Raw genomic sequence first — 18,707 nt, forward strand, 5'->3', positions numbered from 1 at the left:
GGAGAAGGGAAAAAAAAAAAAAAAAAAAAAAAAAGAAGAAGGGGGGGATGGGCGCAACGGGCCCGAGGGACGCGGAGTGGGGGAGGATGCGCGGCGCGGAGCTGAGCGCCCGCGGAAGGCAGAGCGCGGGCGGAAAGCCGCAACAGGTGCCGAGGGGGAGCGGGGCCCGGCGCGGGGGGGGGGCGGCCCCGCCGCAACTTCTTGCCCTGAGCGCCGAAGTTGGGCTTTGCGCGCCCCTTTGCGCGGCGGCGCGGGGGAACCCAGCGGAAAGCGCGCAGACAACGCGGAGGGGCGGGGGGGGGGAGGGGGGGGCGCATCCCACTGCACGGAGGGCGTGCGCGGCGCGGGGCCGGGTTTTGTTTTTTTGGGGTGGGGGGGGGGGCGGAAGTTTGCAAAGTGGGCGGGCGGGGGGCTTGGGCGGCCGCGCGGCCCGGGGGCGGGGGAGGGGGCTCCGCGGGTGCGCACCGCCGCCCCCCACCCCCGGTACCGGCGGTAAGGGGAGGGGGGGAGAGGGCGGACACGTGGGACCGGCGGCGGGGGGAAGAAGTGCAACAGCCCCGGGAGGAGCGGGGAAAGTGTCGGGGGACGGCGGACTCACCCGCAGCGCTCGGCCTGGCCCCTACCCAGCACGGCGCGGCCCCGGGGCGGGCGGCGGCGCGGAGCGGCTCGAGGCTGCCTCTCCGTCCCGTCCCTCCCTCCCGTCCCTCCGGCACGCCGAGCCCGGGCGGCGCGGCGCGGCGGCGGCGGCGTGCTCCGCCGCTCGGTAAATAACAATAGAGCTCTCCGCTCCGCTCCGCTCGGGGCCCCGCACGCCGCCCCGCGCCGCGCCCCCGCCCCGCGGCTCCCCCCTCCCCGCCCCGCGCAGCCCCGCGCCGCCGCTCGCTCCGGGCGGGCTGGGGGCGGCCCGCGCCACCCCCGCGGAGGGAGATGTTGTTATTTTTTGCTGTTGTCAGTCTCTGACGTCACATCCACCTGCTGGGTAAACAAGGCTCGGTGCAGGGGAAAAATAGGGGGGGGGGGGGGCGGAGAGAGAATAATAATAATAATAATAAAAGCGGGGTGGGGGTTGCAGAGCTCGGAGCCGATGGCTTGCGGGGCGAGGAGGTGGGGTGGGGGCCGCGCGGAGAAGGCGAATCGGGTGCGCGGCGCTGCGCGGGTTTTGCGCGGGGGGCGGACGCAGGGCAGCGCCGCATCCTCGGGCCCGCAGCAACTTTTAGTTCCCCCCAGCCTCCCCTCCATCCGCACGCCGCGCAGTCCCGGCACGCTGCGCGGGTGGCTTGAAGGGGGTGGGGGGGGAAGGGCTGGGGGGTTAGGCCCGCGGGTACCCACGCACCCCCCTCCTACCTCCTTACCTGCGCGGAGCGGCGAAGCGGGCGCAGCCTGCGCGCCTCAACCCCCCCAACCCTCCCGCCCAAGCAGCATTGCGCGGGTGCGCAGCGGCGCGCACCGGCCGCCGAGCGGGAGTGCGGGAGCCGAGCGCGGCGCTGCTCCCCGGGAGTTGCGCATCCCGCGCCGGGGTCCCCGCACTGCCCGCGGGACGGCGCTGGGGGACGCGGGGGGGGGGGGGGGAAGCCGAGAGCAGCCCCGTAAAGTTTCAGATCCCGGCGGAGAGCCGACACCGAGCGGCCGCGGGAGCAACGCGGCGGGATGCGGGACGCGACGGGAGCTGCAGTGAGCGGGTGGCCCCGAGTTACCGACTTTGTTCGCTACAAACTATTTTCTCGCGGCTGCGGGAACCCGCTCGGAACCTATTTTCTTCCCCCGTTCTTTTGGATTTAGTATTTGTTGTTGGTTGGGTTGTTTTTTTTTTTTTTTTTTTTTTTTTTTTTTTTTTTTTTTGCGTCCTGCCTTCCAGCGGGGCTAAAACAAAGCTCCCGGGGCGCCGGGGGGCAGATCGCCGTGAGCGGTACGGCGGCTGCAGTTCCGTACGGCGGCTACGCGGGGCGCGGAGCTCCGCACGTCCCCCCCCCCGGGCGCGGAGCCGTTCGCCCCCCGCCGCGCTCCGCTCTCGGGGCCGGACCCGCGGCGCCACCTCCCGGCGGCAGCGCCCCATGGAGCGGGGAGCGCCGCGCAGCGCACCTGGGTGCGGGGCGGGCGGTGTGCCGGTGCGCCCTTCGCGCTGTCGTACGTAGCGAAGGGGAAAATCGCTGTAAATAAGGATGCGCGGAGGTGATGTTGGGCTGCGCGTTGCGAGCCAGCAGGCGCCTGGGAGCTGCAGAACAGAAAAGAAGCCCCAGCTTTAACCCCACGTGGCGCAGGTTATTCTGAGCTGATGAGGCCGAGGCTTTTTTGTTCATCCATTTCTTCAGCAGGAAGAAAAAAAAAAGAGATGACTGCATTAAAGTAACTTTTCTAAAGCACCCCTCCCCCCCCCCCCTCCACACCCCGTACTGTTCTGAGAGATATTTGGTATACATTTCATCCTGGAATAAACACTGTTTATCAGAAACTCTCGCTGCTGTTTTTGAGTTCACAAACCTAAAGCAGTAACGTCAGCGCTGTAAAACATGATTAATTCCACAGACGGTACCAGCGGTGGGAATGCTCACTCCGCCAACATCGCTGCTAATTGTACTCGAACTGTTTACTGCTGGATTGTTTTACACACGCCTGGAGAAGGATGCTCCGTATTCCCACCCCCAGCACCACCATCCCGGGAACAAACACTGTGCACTTTGGCAGGGGTGTACGCGGGCTGCAACTACAGCTTGTTAGCTGAAAAAACATGATGAAAGTGATGACGCCTCTGTAATTATAGGCGTTCCTTGGTTTAAAGTCAGAATGTTTTCCAAGCTACTGTGATGCCACACCTCTGCTGTCCCAGCAGCCAGGCCCCAAAGTCCTGAGGCCCTGCAGCACGTGACTGCGTGGCTGTTTCCCGGCCCCGTGCTGCTCTTGGTGGGTGCACGGCCCATGCAGCACTGTGCCATGGTCCTGCCTGAGCTTCAGGCACAGAAAGCTGAGCTGCAGGCTGCATGCCCCCTCAGAAGCTGGTAGGTACATTTAAAGGAGAAATGCATTGTGCTGGTTCTCCCTTTGTAGATAGCGTCTGCATGGATCAGGCAATGGCTACCTCTAGAAGAGGCAGTAGGTGCTGCTCTGCCCAGCACCTGGTACACATACAGTACACATACACGAAAGTGAACACCAAGATTTCCATTGCCCAGATAATGTTAAGGATGAGAAGGGTTGACTTGACAGTTCCCATGAGAGGGAACATTTAAAGAACATCCTTTAACCACAAGGCCCAGACATGCCCTCTATCAGCACTGGCTGACCCCAGTGCTGGCGGCAGCAGCTGCACCAACTGGAGTCGCTTTCCCAGCTGGGGGAACTGGACACAGAGATAGAGCGAAGGCGACACAGCTAAGGTCTCAATTGGCTTGTCTGACTAAAGGAAGTTACAAATGACCCAAATGAGGACTGCAGCCAGAAATAGATAATTTTTCAATTTAACCATCATCTTACATCATCTACATGATGTATGGTCTACACGAAGCAGCGCTGCAGATGGATTCACCCCACTCTGCACCGTGTGCTGAGACACAGGATGGGGCGGCTCTGCTCAGAGCCCAGCAGCAGGACGACATCATGCTGCTCTGCCCCACAGCAGCTCTCTCTGTTCCTGAGGTGTCCCTCCAACCACCAGTGCATCAGGAACTGCCCCGAGAGAACTCCACAGCCCGCCGCCATGTGCCCGCAGCTGCCAGGCAGTGCGTATTGCCTTCTCCTGGGGAGGGGGAGATAAATGACCATAGGATTTGTGTTGGGCTATTCATCTGCCTGAATTTGGTAGCGATTCTTCAATGAATATTCATGGACATTAATGTCATTTAACTCCCATTGCTTCCTGAATGCAATTGTCTGCTCTACGTGAATTGGCAAACACCAGAAGACATCCAATCTCGCTGAAAGTCTACAAGCAATTAATCTGAGCCACCACAAACTGGACACAGGCTGTGCAAAAGGTGCATGAAGTACACCAGAAGAGATGGGTTGCAGCTGATGGAAGAAAATAGGCCTAAGAGTGTACTTGAATGCCCGAGAAAGTGCTTGTATTGATCTACAAATAGGAACTACACTTAACTTTTGTTTCCCTTGCAGAAAACTTCAGCTTTTCTCTCCCCAGCCCCCAGAACAGCATCCATCAGGGCCTCCTATCCTCCTCCTGAGTCCCAGCGCCTTCAGGAGGGCCCTCAGAGCCTACAGAAAGAGACACCCAAAGCCAATCCCCTACAGAAAGAAGCACCCAAATCCAACCCCCCTCCCCAAGAACTACCACCATCCCAGAGCTCACGCCGCTCCCCCAACAACAGGCGGCAGCCAGCTCGGTGCTGATACAGAGCGAGTCCCCAGCACAGAGCTACCAGGCCCTGCAGTAACATAACAAGGGCTCTTCCCAAAATATTTGGGCTTGCCCTGTCACAGCGCGAGGCGTTCGAGTTCAGCGCTCTGTCAACAGTGCCAGGTGTCTCCTGACGCCCCGCTCCTGCGCCAAGAGGGAGAGCTCGGCAGCACGGAATAGTCATTATTCACATTACTAACATATAACGGAATGTCTAAACAGATAACGTAACAAAACCCTCTGCAGAAAAGAAAAAGAAAAAAGAAAAAAAAAAGGAAAGAATGCAGGTTCGTATTTATCCCAGCGAGATGCAAAATGAACTCCATCTCCTGGAAAGCAGAAGTGAGGCTCTTGTTTTTGCAACTGACAGCCACCAAAAAAATAGTTCAGCTGTGCCAGGGCTGACGTTCTCTGCAGCCCTCCATAAACCAACTGGCAAATCTGGGGGGGAAAAAGGGGACTCAAAGCCAAACCTGAGCATCTAAGGGCGAGCTCGGTGAGAGCAGAAATCTGGGTGCAGTTTCATCTCGAGTCAATCCAAAGATTTCGTTTCAATCTTGATTTTTAGGGAAATAAAGAAAAAAAAACACACACACACACAACCCCCCTTGCTTGAAAATAAAATTAAAGGACATTTTGAACACAAAGTAGTTTCAAAGTGAAAAAATCAAAGTGTTTCATGTCAGAAGTGTCAAAACTAACAGCTTCAGCATTTGTCAGAGCTTTTTTTGAGTTTTTATAAATGACAAGTTTGGCATGTGTGCACAGACCGCTTCGGTGCTGCTGAGACTGCGTTTTTGCATGCAGGAAGCGGCGGGCTGAGATTTCTGTGCACAAACCCCCTTCACTCATGGCTTTGTTCTGAGGTGCCCCCCCTCCCCTACCGTGCCCATGCCACAGCACAGCCCCACTGAGACCCGTTACCTCCTCGTTGCCATGTTAGCATTCACCACTGGGGCCACAGGACCCCCCAGGCCTGGGCTCTTTCAGCACTTACCATGAAGGCTCAGAGGTTGGGACAGGCCAACTGCACACCTCTGCTTGGTACACCACTGCAGGACAGCCTGCCACCTACCTGTGCCAGGTAACCCCTTAGCCTGGTGGTGCATTGCAGCCTTCACTATAGCAAAGCTGTAGGCTGAGCTCCATTCTGTCACCTCCACCCACAGAGCGAAGTTTTTCCACACAGTGCCATCTCCTGAGAAGTCTGTAGCCAGGTTTACAACTGACCTGGTGAGGGCTAGCATCTATCCTGGTAGAAAGCACCTCGGCAGACCTGAAACAGGACATTTACTTAGAAATCTGAATTACATTAGGTGCTATTGCTATTAAAAAAAAAGAACTACTAACCACCAAATCTGTGATGCATTTACAGTATTAACGCCTGAAGTTGTTGCTGTGAAGGCAGCAGCCACCCGGATGGATGTCACACCTGCTCCCAACACGGCCTTCCTGCAGGTTCAGTGCCCTGTCCCCAGGGAAGGCAGCAGAACACTTTGCTGTGAGCACCACACTCAGCCCTGCTGACACCTACCTCCTGCCACCAGGCCTCTGCAGTGCTGTCTGCACCTCTGGGTGACAGCACTGCTTCTTGACAACTAATGAAGCCAGGCTCAGCATCTTTAAGGCTTCTGCAGAAACCTCGGTGCTCTGAGGGCAAGAGATGCAGAGCACCATCTCCTGCTGCAGCTTCCAGTAGAGCCTTTTCTCCATAAGGGCTTCCAAACACCAACCACTCACTGCCTGCATCTGCTGGAGCTTGGAGCAGTTCCTCCCTCCCCTCCATGGCTTACAGGACCTTCCCTACAGTTGGAGACGCAGAGCTGGTGGTTGGCAGCCGTGCCCACGGGTGGGTTGGAGCTGGGTGGTCTGTTAGGGCCCATCCAACCCATCCGTGCCACGATTGTAGCTGCAGCTTCTGCCATGGAGCATTTTCTGCTGATGCTGCTTCAGAATTGTGCTCCAATGGAGTATTATTTCATCTCAACTTTTCCACTATTGTGACTTTCCTAATCCAAAGGTCCAACATCAACAAAGATTAAAGCTTCCGCTCTGGTTACATATCTACGAAAGCAGCAGCCTCCTTCTTGGGAGATAAACACTACCAGATGCTCTGGTAAACAGCAGACAGGGGAGAGAGGGGAAAAAAACAACGGTCAGGAGAAGGAACGGGGTGAAAATAAGTTAGAAATAGCTGAAGGAGAGACCAGAAAAGTGATTCCTGGTGGCTCCCGCCGCATGGCAGTGAAGAGGTTAAGCCCCAGTGCGCTGCCATCTCCAGACAGAATTGGTTGTTATTGCATTGATAAAACCCCGGGTTGTGTTTTCCTTGCCCATTTTGACCCGTAACTGACGTTAGCATTGCAAATGATGTCTGCTGCCATTCAACCAGTCGAAGGGAGCGGACAGAAACAAGACAGAGAGCTCCACAAGACGCTACTAATGGAAGGGGTGGGGAAAAGTCTGATTTGCATGTAATTAATTATTATTTATATAAAAACCATATCACTGTGGTGGTTCTCGACAGCATTTAAAGCCGCTTTTCAGAAGAGGAGTCTCTCCCGTTAGCGCCCCGATCTTTTCTGTGCCGTATGAATGGAGATGGAGGTGCCCACTGTGCTGACAACCACTGCTGGGGGCTGAGCAGAGCGGGGCTGCCCTCAGTCCCATACCTCTGCAGCAGTGCCTCGGGAGCCATTTGGTGGAGCACTGTTGGCTCTCTGGCCGATGATCTGCAGAAGACGATGGAGCTACGCACAGATGTTGTGAAGGAGTTTCGGATATAATGCGTGGATTTCCTTCGAGCTTGTAAAATGATTAACTTATTTGATTTCAACATCTAATCGCGAAATAATTACCTAGCCCAGCCCCGAGATACCTTGGCAGAGTTGTTGGAGATACTTTGGCACAGACAAAAAGCTCCCGCAGGAAGGCATCCATCTTCCTGCACCAGTGAAATTGGTCCTTGGAAACGAAGGGCGCAGCTCCGCCCCGGCTCCTGCACACCCATAGCTCCCAGACACGTCCCTGCACACCGGCCCAGCCGGCTCGGGCTGCATATGGCAGCATGACCTAATTTATTGGGCTCTGCTGGACAAAATCTGCGTGGTGGAAGGCTTATTGGCCGCCTCTCATGGGCTGTAATTTGCCCAAGGAGCTGCTGGGCAGGAAACTCACTTAACCTCAGTGATGGCAAGGACAGATTAAAGAGAGCTGGGCTCAAAAACAAGCAGGTCTCGAGCACCCTTCTTAATAAAGAAAAACAAACCACAGCACTAACTGGAGCAATTGGACGGAGCAGCAACTGAGGCTCGAGCCTGAGAGAGGAGGGACAGCCTGAACTCACGTGGGAGGGATGTCACACTGGGGATGCTCCAACGCAGAGCAGGTGTGCCTGCTGCATATGAAGCAGAGAAGACCAAGACCACCGCAGGCAGAAATCCACCTGCAAGGTCTCTACCCAGCCTTCTGCTTTTTGACCACAGCATCATAAGTCATGTTCTGCCATCACTCCCTCCTGGCAGCACCAAAGCGTAGCTCAGAGCACCTGGGGGATCAGATCACCCCCAGAACACACAGCTCAGCCCAAACTGACCACTTCCACGTTGCTCAGTCCTTGTGTGTTGTGGCTGGGGTGGGAATCCCATCCTGCCCTCAGAAGTGGGGGAAAGTGTTGATGATATAAGTGAAAAATACTGGAAACAAAATGGAGAGCACTGAAATCTGAAATGGGACGGCTGGCAAGGGAACCAACCTTCCTGAAGGCTGCTCTGGGAGTGGGGGGACCTCCTTCTGCCAGGTGAGCTGGTCACACTTGCCATAGGGCTGCTATCTCTGGCATTCCAACATTCACATTCAGCAGAACAGAGTGAGGTCAGCAGCGGGACAGTTTCTCCCACTGAAATTAGCACAAGCACAGGGAAGGAACATTATGAGAGCTACCGAAAGCGTTCTTTATCAGCTCGACCTAGAGACCAGATGTTTTGCTACAAACTCTTTGGCTCTCGGTGGTTCACAAGCGCTCTCTGCCACCTTCGCACATCAAACGTCAGCAGCGCAAAGAGTGTTTTGAATCTCAGCAGAACTCCAGACTTTCAGGAGGGCCATTATTTCTGGGAGAAGGAATTATTTAAATGGAATCCTCACACCCAGGAGCCTCCTGGCTGTTTCTTCCTGCTCAGGGTAATTCTCTGGCGGACGCCTTGCAGCTTCCACCCCGATACTGAGAGGCTGAGGCACATCTCCACCAACCCTCGGACTGCGTTAATCACATGAGATATTTTGTTTACGAAGCTCAGCTCTACAAAGCCCAACCTGGAAGCAGGTATTCATCCTAACATAGACAACCACTTCTGCTGTAATTTCTTTTAAAGTCAAAGCTGATCCTTATCTACAAAAGGCCGGAGCAATAAGGATTTGATGTGTTTAGAAAACACGGCTCTTTCACCACACCTGCAGCCTGGCTGCCAGCTTTCCACCATCTGCACTCTCTGCTGCTCTGGGAGCCGTGCAGGAAGCAGGAGAGCTTTCCCTGCCATCCCATCCAGCCGGCACCTCTCCCAGATGTCTGCACACACTCACGTGCCTGAAGGGTTTTGCTCTGGTCCAGCGTTTCCAAGGGCTCAGGTTTGGCAGTGGGAACCGGTGGCACTTGGTTTGGGTTTTTCCTGCTCCACTTCCTCCATGTTGTCCTCCTCATGACTTTGCAACAGACATAGAAGACCTCTCACTGCTGAGCAGCAACAGGACCCGTTTACTCCTAAGATTTTTCTCTCTCCCTTTCTAAGAGATGGATTAAATCTCCCCCTTTTCAAGCTTCCAGAGGTAGCTTGTCCCAGCTCCTGAGTTTGCTCCTGCCATTTACTTCTGTCTGACACAAGGCAGTGTCCTGTACATCCCTCCCTTGGCACCTCCAGTGCTCATTTTGGTCCCAGCGATGCCACTGAGCAAACTTCAAAGCAAAAAGGAGAAGTGCCCAGGGTGGGGCAAGGGGTGAGAGCACACTGGTAACAAATCTCCCAGCACCATCCTCACGCCAACAGCCTCAAGGTTTTTGTGCCTCCCAGTCCTATAGTGGTTTCCCAAGATCGCAGTTCATTTTGGAGAAGAAAGGAGCAGGTAAGGGTTAAAGCCCAGCCGTGCACCCCACCCCCAGCCCATTCACAGCAGAAGGAAATCTGTCTCTCCCACCCCTCAGCATCCTGTCTGTGCTGCCTTGGAAAACACAGCTCCCTGCCCGCATCCGGAGATGCTGGAACTCAATGCAGCCCCAGCCCCTGCCCTCCCACAGCAGCCCCTGGATGCTGGCCTGGCTGCTCCCATGGCCCGGTGCCCAGACCCAACCCCAGGTGAACTCCCCTCAAGCAGCTTTCTTCCCCTTGGTCCCTCTCAGCAGGACTGCCCCAATGGCTCATTTCCCCTTTTCTCCTTCCAGCTGATGTGAGCAGACAGAAGGGAGTCAGAACTGCTCCCTCCCACCTGTCCCATGCTCTTTCCATGGGTCTCACACCATCCCTCCAAGACTTTTCCATCCCACTGATGCCCATCCAATGGTTCCAAGGAGCTGAGATATACTGCCCTCGTGACAACAAGCTGTTGGAGATGGGGTGCATGGAGCTTCAATGGCAAGTGAAGCCCCCCAGCTGGTCACACAGGTGTCACTGCCTTCCCACAGGAGGCCCCTGGCACTGCAGAGCACACCTCCATGGCCAAGCAGAAAGGCCACAGGTCTTTATCCTCTTCCTTTCCAACAGAACCAGAAAATGCACTGATCCATCTGCCCCTTGACACAAAGGTGCTACAGGAAGCCAAGAAGGGAACACAGCACCGCACTCAGCATGTCTCAGAGCACTCTGAGGGCTCAACATCTGTACAACAGCATCATCTAGGAGCCATGCCCATGCTAACAAGAGCAGTGCAACATTCAAAGCTACTTCTGGTCCATCACCACGTGGCTGCCAGCTAGAGGGGCTCCAGTGTGCACACCCCAAATTACTCAGATAGAGGCATGTCCTGAGACTGCTCCCAGAGGGCAGGTACTCAGGGAATGCACGCCATGGAAGCAGGGCACTGTGGATTCCCAGCCCAGCTCTCTGTGCTAGGACTTGTTGGTGCAGACAGACGAGCCCCGTGTGGCTCCTTCCAGCGCTCCCGGCCACGTGGGAGCAGAGCTGTGGCCATGCCAGAACCGAGCACTCAAAATCATGAGTCACAGTTTCCAAAAGTTATCTAACTGGTATAAAAAAAAAAAAAAAAAAAGGAATTTAATGAATTCCATTTTTTCATCTTTCAGATGACACCCAAAAGTTTCTCCACAGCTCTCAGTGCTGGAAACTGAAGGAAAAACAAACACATGACAGAAAGCAGAAGTAAGAGATTTTCATGCATTCTCGTGATCCCAGGAGCTGGAGCTTTAAGGAGAAGGAAACAACAAACAACAAAAGCATATGATATAAGAATTATGATTTGGCTGGCAGCAGAAGGAAAGCCTCATGATTTATGTGACAAACCTCCACTGAACAACCCAGCTCAGAAACTTGGAAAAAGGTGAAACATTCCAGCATCGTTTATGCTGCCAAAATAACAGCAACAAGCATGCAAAATTCCAGCACAAGAAAAAAATAAAATAAAATGAATGAGATTTTCTCCACTTTCATGAACTCAAAGACAAACAGATGTTGACAAGAAGATGTTGCAAACAGTTTTGCTGTTGTTGAGCCGAGCCCAGCTCACAGCAATAGGAGCGCATCTCTCCCTTCCTGCCATCCCCTCTACTCTCGGTGGAGCTCAAGCAGCAGCCAATGTCTGATGCTGTGTGCTGTTCCACATCTTGTTCCAACACAAGGGGTTTAATTACAGCCTCCTGTACGTTACGTTAACAGTTGCAAGTAGTTATTAAGCATCATTCTGCCAGAAAACACCTGCACTGGGTGCTGCCCTAAAAGTGCACAGCCCTATGAAAAGTCACATCTGCACTTCCCAATGCGATCCTACAACTGGCACTATGAGTTCCAAAGGGCCCGGCAACCTCCTGTGTGCTCCTTTAATACTGAAGCAGCCATTAATTTTATTTAGCAGAGATTAGACTTGCAGGACCCAACCTAACTGATACAGAGCTCCAAGAGGCCCTCTCCTGGAAAAAGGCCTCAGAAACGGATCCCACATCCAAATGGAAGATGACGCCAGCACTGGTTTCATTTCAAGGCCATCCAGATGTTCTGTAAAGTGATTAGGAAGTGCCGTGTATCAAATATAAGATACCCTGCATTGAACTAATGCATTTATTTGCTCTGAATGGTTTTCCAGTTCAAGGCAGCACTTTGCCTGTCACAAGTAAAGTGCTTTGACAGAACACATGGACATTTCTGCTGCTTAAACTGAGCCAGGGGACAGAGCGGCCAGCAACTCTCAGATCTCAGCAAGAGCCCAGAGAAGTACTGTCGCTCTGATATATTTATTTCCTGGTCAACTTAAAGATGAGTCCAAATCCCATTTGTCAGCATCCTGCACATCCACGGCCATTTGAAAGGAAGCAAATAAACATAATGTTATCATGGAGTCATTGAGTTTCCACTGTTACAGGCTAGCAGGTGTCCAGAACATCACAGAGATTGGGTAATGCAGTCCTCTGCTTTGAAGAATGAGGGCTGAGAGCTGGTCCTGTCTACTGGGGCTGTTGAATCTCCACCCAGACATGCTTGGTTTCCTCCAGCACTGGATCCAAGCACACTTGGAGTGGTGAGATGCTGGTACAGATTTTCTGTCCCTAGAGGTGCTCCAGGCCAGGCTGGATGAGGTGCTGGGCAGCCTGGACCAGTGAGTGACCATCAACCCACAGCAGGTGGAGAGACCTAGGAGACTGTTAGAGACCTAGGAGAACTTTAACGCCCCTTCCAACCTAAGCCAGCTACGATCCTAATAACCTGGCCTCAGCTGTGTGGCTGTGACAGAGCCAGTGCCATGGGGACCTGCTGGTGAGCTCCCTGCAAGGTGGGGGGAACAGAAGGGAAGGTTGGATGACTGGGTCCCCTAGTTTGCTGCCATCATCAGTAACCAGAGGAGGGATAGCTCTCTTCTTTCCCTTCCTCCTTTGGTGGAGAAGCTTTCAGCAGATGTGTTGACTGTCACCTCTGTTGAGGATTTTTTTTTTTTTTAAGAGTCAGTTACAAAAAAAAAAATCTCCAAATAATCACCAAAAAAAAAAACCAACCACTAAATCTAGAGACACCACAGCCTGTGTGAACGTGGCTCCATCCAGTTCAAGATGGGCATCAGCCACACCATCCCATCCAAGCACAGTATCCACTCACACACATGGGATCTTCTGTGCTGTCAGGGACCCTTCTGATACCAGGTTAAGTCTCTGCTTTCTCACCAAGCATCTCTTTGCACCTTCTACTTGTGTACAGGAGAGAACTCACAGGCACATGGGAGGGAAAATATCCAGATAAGAAAATGCAGCTGGATTGTAATTTGTAGTTTCACAGTCCTCTGTGGATAAGCCCCTACACAATACATCCATTTGCCTGCAAATTGAGAATTGTGTTAAACCCACAGTAGTTCTGATGTAACAATATCTTCATGCTGAGAAACTTGAAGACTGCTGAGAAATACGGCACTTAAGCAGAACAAAAAGCAAATTCCCAGCAGCACCTTCCACCCCCATGTTTTTATTGAGTTTTAGTAGAAAAGAATTCAAGAATACAGAGGGCCTGCCGACCAGACTAGGCATTGTCTGCATTAATTTGGGGTATACATTACTTTCAGCTGATACTCAGCTGAAGAATTAACCCAGCATTCCTCCATGGTTTGGGATTTCGCCAGCAAGTGTTGCAGACACATCCCCGCTCCCCGGACACGGAGCTCTTCAGTTGCACTTCCACAGGCACGTGGGGAAGGAGGAGCAGCTCCGGGTGGGTGAGTCAGGGGGCTGAAGTCTCCCAGGTGGGACTGGGCCGTGCAGAGCAGCCACAGCTCTGAGCTCAGAGCCCTTCTGGAAACAGCAATAGCAACGGGACTTCTCACCAGCTTCACTGAGCACAGGCTGTGGCCACCAGGTACCTGACCTGTGCTGGCCACGCAAAAGCAAGCATTGGGAATCAAATGGAGCAACACTAAGATCTTCAGCAGCGTCTGAAGGAGCTGGAACCCACACCCCCTCCCCTCGGTTTGAGGTAGCTTTGGTAATTTTTATCCTAAGCTTTTTTCTTAAGCCAAAAGCCAAAGTATCCTAAAACGTAGAGGTATCATGCTCCCAGCTGCTCTTGCATTGCTATCACAAGACTTTTGTTCTCAGTATATGTAATTTTATAGTTGCCATTTCATTAGGTTATAGAGAATGCAAAGGAAAAAAATTATCAGGGGAACATACTGACATTTTCTAGTTTATTTCTGACAGGCATTTTCATCAATCACACATGATTTAGAATTATTAAGGTTGGAAAAAGACCACTAAGATCACCAAGTCCAACCCCAACCCATTCTCACTAATTATACTCCTTAGAGGGACACCTACACATTTCTCCAGTGCCTCCAGAGACAGTAACTCCACCTACAAGCATCCAAGGCCTTTCCTTTCACCAGAGCTTACACACTTGGGCCCCAACCTTCTCCAAAAGCTCCACTGCAAAGCTCACTTAAGCCCCACAGGACCTCAAGACATGCAGATCACTTCCAACACTACCAAAGCTGCTTCTCCCCTGCAGCACCCAAGAAGAAGAGCAGAGCAGCAAGACTTGCCTCTCTTCCTCACCTTCAGCCCTCTTCCCACAGAGCTATGACTTCCTCCTTCCAATCCATCCCCTGGGAGGGAAAGCTCATCTTCCTCTTGGGCTCTTATAGCCCTGGGGATCTCTGGGCTAGCAGCACAGGCCCATTCCATCACCCCCTGCCCACAGGTGTAGGCACTTCCCTCTCCTGGCCATGGCCGCAGAAGTGCTAGGAACCACCCCATCCCACTAGGAGAGCTGAGACCTTCTTACAGCAGATAAAGCCGATGTCAATGTCAGGACTAGAGAAAGTCAAACATTCCATTTTCAACAAAATAAATTAAAAGCAACACTAGCTGCAAGAGGTTGCAAGAATTATCTTGGGCATCGTCACTGGAGTGTGGTCCAAAGCTGCAGCCGCTAAACACAGTCGTTTCTATCAGGCATCACTCTGTAGATGCCCAGCGAAAGCAAATCATTGGGTGGGAAATGAAAATCAAGGAGGAAAAATATATCTACGTTTCTGATTATTCTACCCTAATGTTGTGTTCTGTCATTACAGCAGATTGCTTAATTGTGCTGCTGATTACTTTTCCTGGGTTCTTCCTACAGCTGTAGTTTTTGCAGTGCCGTGGAAACACTAATTAGCAGGAGGAATGTTGCCTTAAATTTTGTTAGAATATCATACACGCTTAAAAAAAAGCAATAGAAAACCACAGTGTTACTTACTTGGTCCCCTCTCTTGTTGACTTAACTCAGCACGCGCACCGTCTGTCCATCTGTCCGTCCTGAGCGGGGTGTGGGTGGGAATGCTGTGCCACTGCTGGCAGCTGTCACCCAGACAAGTAGCATAGATCAGTCCTTTCCACCCCACAAAACTCACCTTGTAGAACAATCCAAACGTGCACTCACCATAGGACAGCCTAGACTTTGCCTGCGTTCGCTACTACCAGGAATTATCTCCATACTTTGCAATATGCAAAATAAGCTGCCGGTACAGGAACATCTGCACGATGCTGTAATCTTACTGCACATTTAGGCTCCACATTCTTAATGATCCATCACAGGGAATGATTTGATGTTGTTTAACTCTTGTTTCACTAAGCTAGGGCGTGCATTGCCCCTGCTCGTTCTGCAATATATCCACACGCTAAGGAGAAATGCTTCTTATTGTGTGAAAATGAATGCTGTGACTTTTGATTTTTGATTTTTTCTGTCCCTAAGTGTTAGCTGCTGGCCCAGCCAGCCTTCCTCTTCTTCCTTCTCTATCATCCAATGGGCTCAATTCAGCACTTTCAGCAGTGGGATGTGCCCCAAAATTGCCAGGATAGGGTTTGGCCATCTGGAAATTGGGAAAGAAATTGAAAACCTGGGCACAGCCAAGGGAAGATCACTGGGCCTCATCTACAGGTGAGAAGCCAACCAACGAGTGCTCCGGAGCAGAGGCGATGCACCGCCAGGTACTGCTCATGGCTACAACATTCATTGGCTTCTTCCTGCATATGGTTTCCCACCAATACACTGCTCCTGAAACACAGCTAAGGCATCGAGCAGCAGGGCAGGGACGCAGGATGCACCCCAAAGGACAGGGCGTGCAGGCAGCAGCCAAGATCAGGACCTTCATCCCAGCACCAGTCTGGATTCTTTGGGGTTTAGGCACAAGAACCTCACTGCTAACCAAACCCCACTGATGTCATTGGTCTCTGTTCTCAGACCCCAACCAAAAGAGCGAGGAGCAGGAGGCAGGCAGCAGGGTTTAGTGAAAAGCAGCAGCACACACAGCAGATTGCTTCAAACCGCCACCAAACGCACCTCCTCCGGGAGAAAAGCCACCCTCTGCCTGTTCCTGGTAAGCACGGGAAGAGGTTTCGTGGTCACCATAAGCATTAGGATTGAATAATGTTTGGCTATATTAATCCAAAGTGCACAGCGGGGAATAAGGCAATTTTTCCATCCTCTTGATTATATGTAAAAATTTTATATGCACTTTTTGTGGATTTGATTGCAGCAGCTTGGGACGCTTCCCAATTTGCTCCTCTCCCAGGACGCTCTTTCTGGATCAGCTGTGAGTGAGCCCTGGCGGAGCACATGGCATATAGTATTTGTTGCTTTAAGGTCTTAAACAACCTAGAGAGACAAGGTCACGCTCTCCTGGCACACGGCCCACGCGCTGCGCCTTCTTGTTCTGCTTCACTCTCTGCTGCAGCCGAGCAGCCGGAGCAGCAAGCTGGGGCTGCCATCCCTATGCACACATACAGGCATAACGCCACGCTTCCCTTCCCTGGCACTCTTGCCTTTGCCAACAGCTTTCTGTTTGGTTACAGTGATGACATTTGACAACACCTTTCCTTTTGGTTACAGCACCGGCGTGTTGGCTAAAAGCAGCCTCCTCCCTTGCAGAGCATGCAGGTCACCTTGTTACTTAATTTCTGTGTTCCTTTATTAGAGGAGATGCTGCAAAGTACTCGAAATAATGTTTGCAGCTGTGAACCGTGGTGCCCGATCAATGAGGGACATGACAGCCAATTACCCTTCCACTTTCTGATTGTCCCCAACAATCAGCCCAGATCGATGCCTTCAAACTCAATTGGCAGCATATATCAAATCTGAAATAATATGTTTTGTCGTTTTGGAAGTGCTGTTGTGTTGCACACGGCAGCCACGGCATTTATTTAGCCTTTCCTTTCACTCCTGCCTGGCCCGGTATGGCTGACTATTGCACTTCCAACTGCTTGTGTGCAGCATTGCAGCACAAGCACCCATCAACTGCTGCATTGCACTGTGAGGGGACCCTCACTGCAGGAACAGCTGCCCAGAGGGAGAAGGATGATGGAAACGGGGCAGGGTAGTGTGGCAGGGGGAGAGCAGGAATGGCGGGAGGGAAACTCATGGAGAAAGGAGGTGGCGAGCACGTATTCTGTCCATGCATCTGCCTTTGTTTCAGGAGACTCAGCAAAGTTTCCAAGCAGTGGAAGCAGCACCGTGCCAGGAGCTCCTTCAGAGTTTCCTTTACAAGTGCCAGTTTGCACAGGCTTTTGTGATTGAGAAGGATCATTTACATGCATAATGGTTTAAACCAAAAAACAGCCACCGTGCAGGTATGATTAGCCCTTCACTGTGGATCCTTATGGAGGAGCACTCCTGTCCTGCTGTCCTAAAGCCCTGTGGGTTTGGTGCCCCTGTGCATCCCTGTGGATGCAGGCTCTCTGCCTGCTTTAAAGCATAAACCATAGTCCCATATAGGTGCTCCTCACAGCCATACAGGTGTGGCTGCTCCCTCTGAACCTCTGAGCATCCCTGCCCTACCTGATCCCCCAATAAAACCCCCAGGGTGACCCCACAGGGGGACAGCCGCCTGCCCCAGGGCATCCACCAGCTCCTCTCCCTGCTCCCATCCCCACTCTGGACACAGTACCGCCCTTAGAGGCCAAGGTAATGAAATAGATACAGATGAGCTCGCCATGAGTCGCTTCATTGAAGTGCCTGCATGCAAGAGAGGCAGGAGTGCAGTGGCAAGCTAATGGGGCTGAAGCATTAGTTCTGAGATTGCAGCATGGCGAGGAGCCAAGGCACTCCCTTTTTGTTAATCCACAACACTTGTTATAAGATTGAATATCCATTTGGGGGCAGAATTCACCCACTTTCCTTCGCCCGCTCCCCTCTGAAAGCATTGTAATGCTTTACTTATTGGCATTTTATCTTGATGAATAGGCTGCAGCTGGTGCAAAAAAATATATATATCCCAAATGGCATTAGGAGGCTCAGCCACGTGACCATTGGCCCATGTGTGCTGAGTACCATCAGGCAAGGTTCATATTGCTCACGGGATGCTTCACCAAACATTTTCCTAGCATCGCCACCGCCAGCAGAGTCAGCAGGGAAAAATCCCACTGCTGGTCCCCATCACCAAACCCTCCATGTGCCACAGGGCAGGCTCGGAAATGCCACGGCCCACGTGCTGGCAGAGAGAAGGCTGCTGCAATGCGTGGGTTGCGCTGGGTCCTGCCAGGATCGCTCCTGACCTTGTCAGCTCCGCAGCAAACCACGCGGGCGCATCCCACTCCTTCTGACGGCACGGAGCCATTGATGCACCGCTGTTTGCTTTGGGAGCGCGGCAGAGCCAAGGCCCTGCCTGAGCACTGCTGGTGTTGTTTCTGGGCAGGAAGAGGGGGGAGGCAGCGATTCAGAAAGCAGTCCCTCTGCAGCACGTAAAGAGGAGCCCTCCGTGGTTTAGTCTTTCTAATTACAATTAATTAGAAATCGTAGCTGTCGCGCTGCTTCTCACGTGGCTTCGGGCAGAACTGTTGGCAAAAGTTGTTTTCCAGAGCATTTTGTATCAAATCACCACCAGTGCTGCAAGCACGGCCTGGGGAGGGCAGCACCCGAGGCTGGTGTGCGGTGGGAGCCCAGCAGAAAGCGATGCCGTGACCGCTCTTACCGTTCTTTCACACTCAGAAACGCCCCCAGCAACCAAAAGCTTCCCGAATTCGCCAGCAGCCGTTACAGAAAACCCATTTCCTTGCTGCTGCTCATAATTCAGATAGCCTCCCCCCCCCCCCACTGCACTGTTTATACACGAATTCCTACAGCGTTATGTGCTCTGCGTAAGCAGGCAAAGTCCGGTCCAGACACGGCAGCGCTGAGTGACGGCGCAG

At 52.7% G+C, this 18,707-nt stretch overlaps 1 protein-coding gene and 1 long non-coding RNA gene across 19 annotated transcripts in view; one reads left to right on the plus strand and one right to left on the minus strand.

Annotated features, from left to right (window-relative positions):
* The window catches only part of FOXP1 (forkhead box P1), a 343,452-nt gene extending 342,043 nt beyond the window's left edge, over positions 1-1,409 (minus strand). For 17 of the 18 annotated variants that reach the window (XM_046899979.1, XM_015293120.4, XM_015293117.4 and 14 more), the window contains exon 1: positions 599-641. The gene's annotated coding sequence lies outside the window, so the exon portion shown is untranslated. Of the gene's footprint in view, positions 1-598; positions 642-1,352 lie in introns of those variants that run through there. The other variant, XM_040646262.2, reaches the window with a different exon arrangement.
* LOC121106596 lies at positions 48-17,097 on the plus strand. Its single transcript, XR_006931287.1, has 3 exons — positions 48-146; positions 15,766-15,901; positions 16,997-17,097. It is a non-coding gene; the product is annotated as an uncharacterized LOC121106596 (long non-coding RNA).
* Positions 17,098-18,707: the final 1,610 nt, after the last annotated feature.

The sequence above is a fragment of the Gallus gallus genome, chromosome 12, assembly GCF_016699485.2.
Source record: "Gallus gallus isolate bGalGal1 chromosome 12, bGalGal1.mat.broiler.GRCg7b, whole genome shotgun sequence".
Classification (NCBI taxonomy): domain Eukaryota; kingdom Metazoa; phylum Chordata; class Aves; order Galliformes; family Phasianidae; genus Gallus; species Gallus gallus.